The sequence below is a fragment of the Anolis carolinensis genome, chromosome 1 (genome assembly GCF_035594765.1).
Source record: "Anolis carolinensis isolate JA03-04 chromosome 1, rAnoCar3.1.pri, whole genome shotgun sequence".
Lineage (NCBI taxonomy): Eukaryota > Metazoa > Chordata > Lepidosauria > Squamata > Dactyloidae > Anolis > Anolis carolinensis.
In genome coordinates this window covers 133,303,195-133,314,400 of record NC_085841.1, presented here as the reverse complement: position 1 = coordinate 133,314,400, position 11,206 = coordinate 133,303,195, and the positions used below count along the sequence as shown (strand labels likewise).

At 38.2% G+C, this 11,206-nt stretch overlaps 1 long non-coding RNA gene across 1 annotated transcript; it reads left to right on the top strand.

Annotated features, from left to right (window-relative positions):
- The first annotated feature begins 1,886 nt into the window (after window positions 1-1,886).
- On the top strand, window positions 1,887-10,369 carry LOC134295573 (uncharacterized). Its single transcript, XR_010002203.1, has 2 exons — window positions 1,887-2,126; window positions 9,148-10,369. It is a non-coding gene; the product is annotated as an uncharacterized LOC134295573 (long non-coding RNA).
- Window positions 10,370-11,206: the final 837 nt, after the last annotated feature.

The window sequence follows — 11,206 nt, the reverse complement described above, 5'->3', positions numbered from 1 at the left end:
CTTTTATTGATCTTTCTTCCATTAGTATTCAGTATTCCATTATAAAGATTACGTTTTTTTATCCATAGCAGTTAGCAATGTTCTGGTATCATATTTCTGTCTAAATCTTCCTCATTCCTATGACTTTGATCCTTGATCTCTATACCTGAAAACTTTCTTACAAACTTATTCCAATAGATACATTCTAACAATTAAAAAGCCTTATCTCTAAGTATTATGTGTCTTCAAGGTATTTAATAATAATAAACAATAATAAACCTTTATTTGTACCCCACCATCATCTCCCCGAAGAGACTTGGGGCAGCTCACAGAAGCACTCCAAGTGCTGCATATAAACAACAATACAATATTTCCTATTTATTGTGACCTCATGGGTTTTTCTGATGCTGATAGGATGTAATTCATCCAAGGTAGGGAATTTAACTTTGTCATTGTCCAACATTCAAATCATTACAGTAGAGTCTCACTAATCCAAGCCTCGCTTATCCAAGCCTCTGGATAATCCAAGCCATTTTTGTAGCCAATGTTTTCAATATATTATGATATTTTGGTGCTAAATTTGTAAAATCATAACCTAATTTGATGTTTAATAGGCTTTTCCTTAATCCCTCCTTGTTATCCAAGATATTCGCTTATCCAAGCTTCTGCCGGCCCGTTTAGCTTGGATAAGTGAGAGTCTACTGTACATCACAATTACTCTCCCTAAGCCATATAGATCCAAACTATTCAGATTAAAATACAGTCCTAAACATACCTACACCACAGTAAGTTCTTTCATGTTCAGTAGCACTTAGGCTCCATCGCTACTGCCAAAAAATGCAGTTTCATAATGCATTATATGGCCAGTGTAGACTTAAATAATGCAGTTCAATGTAGACAGTTTTATAGGCTTCTACACTGTGTAGTGAAGACGGGGTCTCTGATGACATTACTTTAAATAGGAGTTTGGGACCTGAGCATGTACTTGTCACTGCTATGTTTAGGGATATGACATGAGCCAGAGTAGGTGTAAAACACATGACCAGAAGTGCAGTTACAGATTTATACTGTAAATGATAATAGATTTCACTTAGAGGGGGCGGGATATAAATAAAGATGATGATGATGATCATCATCTATCAATATGAGAGTCAGTGTAGTTTAGTGGTTTGATCATTGGACAACTCTGGAGAGCAGGGTTTGATTCCCTGCTTTACTATGTAAAACCCTTGGGTGACCTTGGGTGAGTGACATATACTTAGCACCAGAAAAATCCATGAGAGTTTTGCTTAGGTTTTCAATAAACTGGAAACAATTTGAAGGCACACAACAACAACAACAACAACTCTCTATCCTTTTGTCTCTCAATGCTGGAAACTTTTTGAAGGGGGAGAAATAGCAAAGTTCATGATCAAGCTTCAGAGACTATAGGTGCATCCAGACTAATTGAAGTTACAAAACGTGTTTCTGTTCTTTTCTATTTTAAACTGAGTTAAAATAAACTGATCTGAGGAGCTGGTATAAAATGTCTCTGATCATACTAGGAGGTGATATAAAATATTCTGGGATGAACAAAATGTACATGGACATTTTTTTTAAGGAACAAAATCTGGGATGCACTCAGTGGAACTCTTTTTGTTTATCAATTGGTAATTCAAATGTTCCTTGAATTAATCTTAACTAGATCAACAGTTTTTCTCATTATTTTTCTTTACTATAATGGGTGTCTTAACACACTGAGACAGCACATTGAACTAGCTTTGTACTAGCTTTGAGATTCTTTTTTCACAAGAAACTAAAATATTGAATTTATTTTTCTTTTTATTTAATTTAAACTTATTTTTTATCCTGGCTTTTGTCTGATATATTATCTCTGTCATGCCCCAGGGCATGGTCTATGCATCTGCCATCCTGTGTTTGCTTTCTAGTTTGGCCCTCTTGGCTTTCTGTACCCCTAGTTATGATGCAATAGCTCCTCCCTTCTCTCTCTGGCCTGTAAACATGGCTGCCCAGCTCCACGGAAATTATCATTTTTTTTTCACCGACTGTTGTGGGATGTTTAACAAGATTTACCCAGATTAATGTACCTGGAAACTTGTTTGTGTCTCTACAGTTGAGTTGACACTGTCTGACAACATATATCTGGTGTAAGTACTGGTTAAATGGAGACAGCTACAGGCACTCCCACAGCCTCACACTTGCAGCCAAGCTATTGAGTCAGAATAATCTCTTATTTGCTCTTAGGTTTTTACACAACATGCAATGGTGTGGAGGGTTACACAAAATATTTTTGTGGTGAAAAAAAGCTCATAAAGGGCCAGTGAACACCACCCAGACAAAGGATGACTCCAGGCATTTACACAGCACCTAAAACATGGGATTTTCCAAGCTAAAGAGGGGGGGGGGGGGACAATATGACAATAGTGGTAAATCCACACTGATTCACTGCAATGGATGGGAAACACGGGGTAAAAAGTTCCCCTTTCATCCCAATTCTAGATGGAAAATGTCCATATTCGCATCACTGTATATTCCTGCACTCACCAAAATCATGTGATTTCCTTCTTTCCCTTTTGTGGAGACTGCTCCAGCACATGTCCATTTTTTAAAAGCCCGAAACAGCTGATCTGATGATAAGACTGTGAAACACTCACACAGTTGATTTAAAGGAAGCACAAATGGAGAGCAATTAGAACTTTCTGAAACTGTTTATTTTGAACGTTATAATATTTATCGGAGTATGAACAAACAATTGGGGGAAGAAAGAAATCCGGCTGAAGTTTTTTTAAAATTCCCTCTATTATGTGCTGAACCTCATATACGCACATGCAAATCTGCTTGTATTTATATTAAGATATTTGCATATGCACATATATGGTCCAGGGCATAATTGAGTGATTTAAAAAACAAAAACCTTTCCACCAGATTTATTTTTGTGTGTCAGGAGCAACTTGAGAAACTGCAAGTCACTTCTGGTGTGAGAGAATTGGCCGTCTGCAAGGACGTTGCCCAGGGGACACCTGGATGTTTGGTGTTTTTATCATCCTTGTGGGAGGCTTCTCACATGTCCCCGCATGGAGCTGGAGCTGATAGAAGGAGCTCATCAGCGCCTGGGTGGGATTTGAACCTGGCAGCTTTCAGATCAACAACCCAACCTTCAAGTCACAAGGCTTTAATCCACTATACCACCGGGGGCTCCTTTCCACCAGATGTTCCCCATCATCCCTCCATCTTGTTCCAATGCAGAGGAAGCCCGTGAAAACACCGGGGAAGAAATCCCAGGACCCACAAGTCTGTGGGAACATGTGCTCAGGTCCTGGGATTTTTTTGTCTTCCATTTAAAATCCACATTTTTGTGCTGTCTGGAAGCACCCTCAGTTACTCACATGCTTATGGATGGATCCCACTCAAACACTTGCAAATCAGGCTTGCTAATTGTACCCTTCACACTTGGTTAATAGACGCTGGTTCTTCCTCCTACCCTGGACATTTCACAGGTATATATACTCTTGCTTTACCACTATCAGATCCTCTGAAGATGCCAGCCATAGATGCCGGAGAAACATCAGGAGAAAATGCTGCTAGAATACAGCTATACAACCAGGAAACCACACAACACTCCAGTGATTCCAGCCATGAAAGTCTTCGACAAAGCTCATAAAATTTCAGATAAAAAGAAAATACATATAAGGGAAGGCACAATGTTCTAATAATCGTGTCCAGTGCAGAGAAAACTTTTAAGTTTTAATATTTTTTTCCAGTGCTGCAATGAAATAAGCAAAGATTTGCATTCATGGTCTCAGTCTGCATTTTAAGCATATTCCTTCCTGTAGTCTCTGGCAGAATAGTTACTGTTTCTCTGGGAAGTTTATTCCTTTTGTAATATGGAACATACCATTGATTGCTTTTTCCTCTCCACAAATATGCAAATTGAGGGATTAATATTTAATTTTTAAAAACAAACTAAAGCAAACTTTTACTAGCATACTGCTTCTGCTCTAACGAGCTGTTTCAACGCAACACTAATACTTTCTCTATTTTGCTCTCTTAACGCAACAGTTCCATACATTAACATTAACTCTTCTTCGAAGCTAAATTCCACATCTACTAATAACAATTATTGCAATATTCATATTACAACCATAATTGCATAATAACTTAATTGCATAATTGAATGCAATTAGTCTTTATGTACTAGGAAGTCATTTGATCCATAGTAATGAAGACAATTTGGTAGCCCAGTCTATAAAAAGAATAATCATTAAGTAAATTAAGAACCATGTTAAAAATACCATTTTCTAAACTGGATAAAATTTCATTCATTTGTTCACTTATTCTTAGGGAGCTCAATGCAGCTTCATTAAAAACTGAAAAATTAAAAGTATGAAGCTATTTATATTTAATTTCAAATATCCTTGGCCTTTTTAATCATTCCACCTTGTGAATGAAATGTATCATCAAGTATTGGGGATGCAAATTATTTGGAAAATAACTGGTTTTATCTGGATTGGAACTTGGATCTTTTTGGATGAAATACAAAAACATTCAATGCAATGTTAGAAAGAAAATTTCAGTGCTTTTCCCTAACACAAACACAGTTGTAATTTCTAGGAAAATGGCCAAGGATGTGTGTTGGTTAGAGCTGCACAGAGAGTTCACCCAGAAGACAAAGTTGCATTTTACAGGGGATTGAAGAAGTGTCAAATCTATGGCAGACAGAAATGTGTGATTATCCTAAGTTTTACAAGCCCCGTGAAATGACATGAATAAATGAATGAAGCTTTATATCCCACCCCATCTTCCAAAGGGACTCAGAGCAGCTTGCAACATACATCCAACACTCCCGTTTACAGATGAATATCATTATTAAGAAGTGAATGGGTATTATTATTAAGGCATAGGAAGGAAAACACTTGAATGCACATGATGAAGCTGAATTTTACCAGGGATGAACTGACAAATCACCCAGTTTTAAGATCATGACTAAAAGCCCTGTTTTGTTTTGTGTTTAAAGTCCTGCATTAGGGTGGGCTTTAGGGGTATAAAGGCAATGGGACTGAATGAATGCCAATCTCATGCCCCCAGATAAAGACTGAAGTAATCATGCAATAACCACAGCCTCTGATGCTCTGAAACCTCTCACACTGCGGGTCATAAGCACACATTCATAAATGGGATGCATCTATAGAATCATGGAAGCTATAGTTTTACAAAGTCTTTAACATTCTCTGCCAAAGAGTGCAGGTACCTCTGTTGTTGAGCTACGTCACCTCCCTCCCCAAAGGTTTTATGAACAAAAGGAAACTTAAAGCAAGACATTTTTTCTTTATTTTTAATACATTTTCCACAGTTTCAAAGTTTCAAAATGACAAAGCCGCTGGAGGTTCCAGTAGGACCCAGCAGCAGCTGAACCTTAACCTCTAACCTCTAAACCCTATAATAAATGTATAAAAATGATACTTTTTGTATCATTTGTATTGCTTGTGTACTGTATCAATGCTTAAATGTATAAATTTGTATCAAATATATCTTGAAGGCATCTGCTTTCCCCGTACCCCGTTTACATAAGATCCCGGGAGCAGAGATCACTATATAATTAACAAAAAGCTTCTAGCAATGAGAGCTGAAGCTTTGTTCCTCTCCTTCTGTTTCTCAGCCAATAAAAAGCCTGGTGGTATCCGTGCTGTGACTAGCTGAGAATGGACACAACCAACGAATACAGTTCCCAGAACCCTCTATTGCAGTTTGTTTTATTTTAAAAAATGTTATGGTTAAAACTTAAAATAATTCTTTAAAATCAATAGATTGGTGAATTGTTCTTAAACTTTGCAGGTCTGTAGTTGTCAATGGGGGTCTAAAACTGAGGTAGGTTTCATGCAAATAGGCCTTAAAATGACTGAGAGTTGAGCTTTTAAAGTCTCCCATGGTATCCAATGGGCCAAATCTTTGCCAAATGAAAACGGAAACGCCCCTCCCCATTTGAGTAACTTCCCAGTAAAAAGAATGAGAGGTCAGCCAACAATAGACCCCATATGACATGCCTTTTGGCCAAATTGCACATCTCTGTAAATAATGGAGAACCACAATATTGGGTTGTAAGATAATAAAGATTTGTCTTTCTATCTCCAAATCTGTTTCTTCACCCCAGACATTTCTCCTCTGTTTGCTTCCTCTCTTACATTTTGTTGTTCTGCATCAGCTATTTCTGGATGCAGTTTTTACCTTTGTTTTTTTCCCCAGCTTGCAAATTTCAACTGTAATATGAAGTTTAAAACGCAAATAATCTCAAGACGCACAGCTATGTGGTCCTTCTACTATGTACAACTTATTTAATATGTACACCTTGGTGCTGGTTGATTATTATTTTTTTAAAACACCCTCTTCAGTGTGTTCAAATCACAGTAGACTGCTTTTCTAAATTAGCTTTTCATTCATGTAATAAATGCAGTAGTCCAATTACAATTTTGTTCATTCAATATGTGTGTGTGTGTGTACTTCCAGAATTTCTCTTTTGTGTTCATTTTCAGTTTTATAAGGGCTTGTCTCTACAAGTAATAAAAAAACAACAAACTCACGCTCACCCTGAATTTGGCACAGTGACTTCCAGTATCTAAGGCAGTGGTTCGCACCCTGTGGTTCCCCAGATGTTTTGGCCTTCAACTCCCAGCAATCCTAACAGCTGGTAAACTTGCTGGGATTTCTGGGAGTAGTAGGCCAAAACACCTGGGGACTCACAGGTTGAGAACCATTGATCTAAGGATTTTTGCTCTTAACCTGACTTTCCATACTAACCAAAGTCAGGGATACTTCAGAGTTTGTAGGAAATTCTGGAGTATCTATGGGATTTGCAGCCATCTGGGCAGTTGGATCTGGCCCATTTCAGGGCAATCCTTTTGTCCTCACACACACCCCTGCTATCACCCTTTTCTTTTGCTGATCAGTGAAGGAAAGGGATGCTCTGCACCAGCCACAGAGCCTGGCCGTTGAAGCCATGTCCATTGCAGTCGTGTCTGCTGAGGTCACAATGGAGCACCCACACAATCAAGCACTAATCTCATGGAAACCTCATTATGATCGCAATAATATAACAGACAACTATCAGGTGCTTACGGCAGCTCTGTGGCCATTAAAGGGTGGTGATGGTGACATATGTTAAAGAGGATCACCCAGCAGAGCTGATGGATCTTGGCCCAGTTGGCCTGCTGGACACAAACTCTCAGTGGGTTTGGCTACTATCATGGTTGATTCTCAGGCTGGATCCACACTGCCATATAATCTAGTTATCTGATTTCAGATTATTTGCTTTGAAGTGGATTATATGGGTCTACACTGCCATATAATCCAGTTCAAAGCAGATAATCTGGGATCAGAAGCTGGACTATATGGCAGTGTAGATAGGACCTCAGTCTTGTCCTAAATTAAACAACTGATATAAATGCATCCTGAACTAATTTTTTTCAGGATTGCCCTGGGAATGGAGTAATCTTCCTAGCATTGGGGAGAAGGTTTATGTAATGGACTGCGGCGGGCATAATTTTGAAAGCACTTGGATGATTTCCTTCATCTATAATGATGTTGCAAATTTGATATGGATTTATTTGAGAAGAACCAGAGTGCAGTGGTGGAGCTCATATCTTGCATGCAGAAGATTCCAGGTTCCATACTCAGCACTTCCGAACAGGGAGAAATCCTTTGGGAAAACTTGGAGAACCGCTGTCTGTTGGGACACACACTACTAACTTTGGATTAGGGATGTCTGCATCAAAAACATCTTCATCCATCCCCTTTTTTATAACCATATCTGCTTCACACTCAGTTCCATAATGTTTTACATGCCCATTTTAAAACGTACTTGAATGTTTTAAAATTTCTTTTAAAAACGGGGGAAAAGATTTAAGGGGTACTTATGCTGCAGCAGTATGTGGTATTCAGAAAAATGTATCCATTAAACTAATTGTCTCAAGCTCAAAAAGTGTACTTATCAAAAGTACTTAAAACTGTATTGAAAATAATTTCTGACAGTGATTTGAAAAGGTGCATTTAGCTCTGATATAGGTATTTTGGCAGTGTGCTTTAGAACATTTGCATTGTACTAAATAGTGTAAATTATAGGCCCTAAGGTCCTTGAACATTACCCTGTTGAGATGTTTGCATGGACCTGTTCAGGAGGCTGATTTAGAGAGAACAATTAACCTGTTAATTGCAGATAAAATATTAATTGCTCATTTGTGGAAGTAATGAATGCTATGTCCCCTATCAGAAGGTTGAAGAGACTCTGGAAGAGTTTCATCTTGTCAAAGCTGGCATGTCCCATAAGCAAGAAAAGGTCTACAGTACAAAAAAATATTCAGCAAAAATTGACAATGTTTGTTCTTTTTGAATAACAGCATTGAAGATGATATGAAACTAAACTATTTTCTAATTTCATTTTTTTTTAAAAAAATGCTTGACCGAATATAAGATATGTTTGGCACCCCCCTCCCCTTATAAATAGAATACATAAAAATGGATACAGCATGCACTCTGCTTAGTTTACTGGTTTATAAAGGATAAGGTTTCATTTTATATCATCTTTAATTACCACTGAAATATAAGAGCAACGATGATGTTTGCACTGATTTAATGAATTCTGGATATTCCAAGTTTTTAATTTGAAATTCTGATAGCCATTAATAAATAGGATTGTTGTGTTTTTTCCAGGCTGTATGGCCATGTTCTAGAAGTATTCTCTCCTGATGTTTCGCCCACATCTATGGCAGGCATCTCAGAGGTTGTGAGGTATATGAGGATGCCTGTCATAGATGTGGGCGAAACGTCAGGAGAGCATACTTCTGGAACATGGCCATACAGCCTGGAAAACACACAACAACCCTGCGATCCTGGCCATGAAAGCCTTCGACAACACATTACTAAATAATTAATCTATTGTATTCTATTATTTTTATTGCTATTACGCTTTTGTGAATGAACATTGTGTATGCCTATGAATACTGAATATTACAGTATTTTTCACATTTAACTACCAAATTACCTGCATGCTGATAAAAATGTAAACATTTCTCTTAACTCCTGAATTGCATCTTATATTGCTCATCCAACATTATGTAAGTACAGACTATCCCATTCACTTTTAGTTGTATCATTTTCTTTAAAAAAATGATTTTGCAGGTGAGAAGGAAAAAAAATGGAGGAAGAAGAGAAGTGGAGGATTACAGTTGGTCCTCCATGTCCATGGATTCCATATCCACGAATTGGTGAAAATATTCAAAAGAAAGTTCTGAACAGCAATTTTTAATTTTGCCTTTTGAAAGAAGAAATACCCTTTCACTATGCCATTCTGCACAATGGGACCTGAGCATCCACAGATTTTTATCCTAGAACCAAATCCTCATGGACACCAATGGATACTGTATATAAGATTCTGGAGGAAATTGGAGGAAGAGGATGCAACCATACTGATCATCAGATATGTTCCAGGTCAACAACAATATAGTTTAACAAGTACACAAGTATTATTTACATGTGTCCCAAAGTAAGTTCACATGAAGTCAATGCACTTTAGCTTTTGCAAGCAGAGATTTTAATATTAGTGGGTATTGTCTATGTAATACAGGGAGAGGTCAACTCCACTGTTTAAACAGCTCCACTGGCTGCCATTAAGTTTCCAGTCCCAATTCAAGGTGAAGGTTCTTAGCTATAAAGCCCTAAATGGTTCGGGACCGTCCTATCTTCGTGACCACATCTTTCCCTACCAACCTGTGCGATCTCTAAGATCTTCTGGAGAGGCTCTTCTCTCACTTCCTCCCCCTTCACAAATGCGGTTGGTGGGGACACGGGAGAAGGCCTACTCTGCGGTGGCTCCCCGGCTCTGGAATTCCCTCCCCAGGGAGATAAGGTTAGCTCCGACCCTCACTGCCTTTCGTAAGCAGTTAAAAACATGAATGTTCTGTTGTGCATTCAATTAGACAAATCCTTTATAACCTGGCCCTTACTCACATTGAAATCCGCCCTGCCACCTTACAGATGATTTCCATCTCAGGATAATTTTCCCTACCTTGTGTTTTCATATCACATGTATATTTCTACTCTGATATTTACATCTTTTTATCAGTTCTAACTTGAAATGAGTTTGATAACTACCCATTCATGTCTTATACTGGACCTTTTAAAGGCTTGTGAATAATTGTTAATATGTTATGCTTTTATAATTATGTTATTTTAAACTATGGTTTGTTAAACTTGCTTTTAGTATGATGCTCGTTGTTTTAACTGTTGATTTTATGATGTAAATGTGATTTGATTGGGCTTGTCCCCATGTGAGCCGCTCTGAGTCTCCTCGGGAAGATGGTGGTGGCATACAAAAATAAAGTTGTTGTTGTTGTTGTTATTATTATTATTATTATTATTATTATATGCATTCAAAGTGGAAAAATCATGGAAGATGATGAGTTCTAGAACAGAGAACTGCTATACGTTTGTGGGTGGTGGGGGGAATTAGGAACTTGCACTGCATACAGGACCTTTTAACTCCTTAATTAGGTCCTTCTTATCTTATTACAAAAATATTCTTGGCAGAATCTTGTTAAAGCACAATATTGGTATAGCATATCCGGCCCATCCTCTGTTCAGATAACAGCCAGCAAGCCAATGCCTTAAATAAAGAAATAGCTTTCTAGATTCTACAGAAATATTAGCAGGAACACCTCAGCAAGTGAAAGTCCAAAAGTGGCAGGTTAAAACCTGAACCCACAATCAGTGGCTGATACCAGATGAGAAACTCCCTCCTGGACACCCAGAAGACTGGCCAACTTGGAAGGTGCTGAACAAACTATGCTATGGCACCACGAGATGCAGATCTAACCTTCAGAAATGGGGCTACAAAGTGGTGTCCATGACATGCGAATGTGGAGAAGGGCAAACCACAAACCATTTATTACAATGCAGTCTGGGCCCTGCCACATGCACAATGGAGGACCTTCTTACTGTGACACCAGAGGCACTCCAAGTGGCCAGCTTCTGGTCAAGGAAATTTAACTTTGTGGTTTTTCTATTCATTATAACTCTATTCTCAATTCACTTCTGACACAATAAATAAATAAATAACTGGTATAACTAACATAGGCAAAGTGTCAGGGGGACAAAGATTGCGGGTACTGCAGCCATGAAGAAAGTCAAGCTTTAAAGGAATTGGCTGCTCGGAGCCAGTAGATTTTTGTCCATCTTCTCT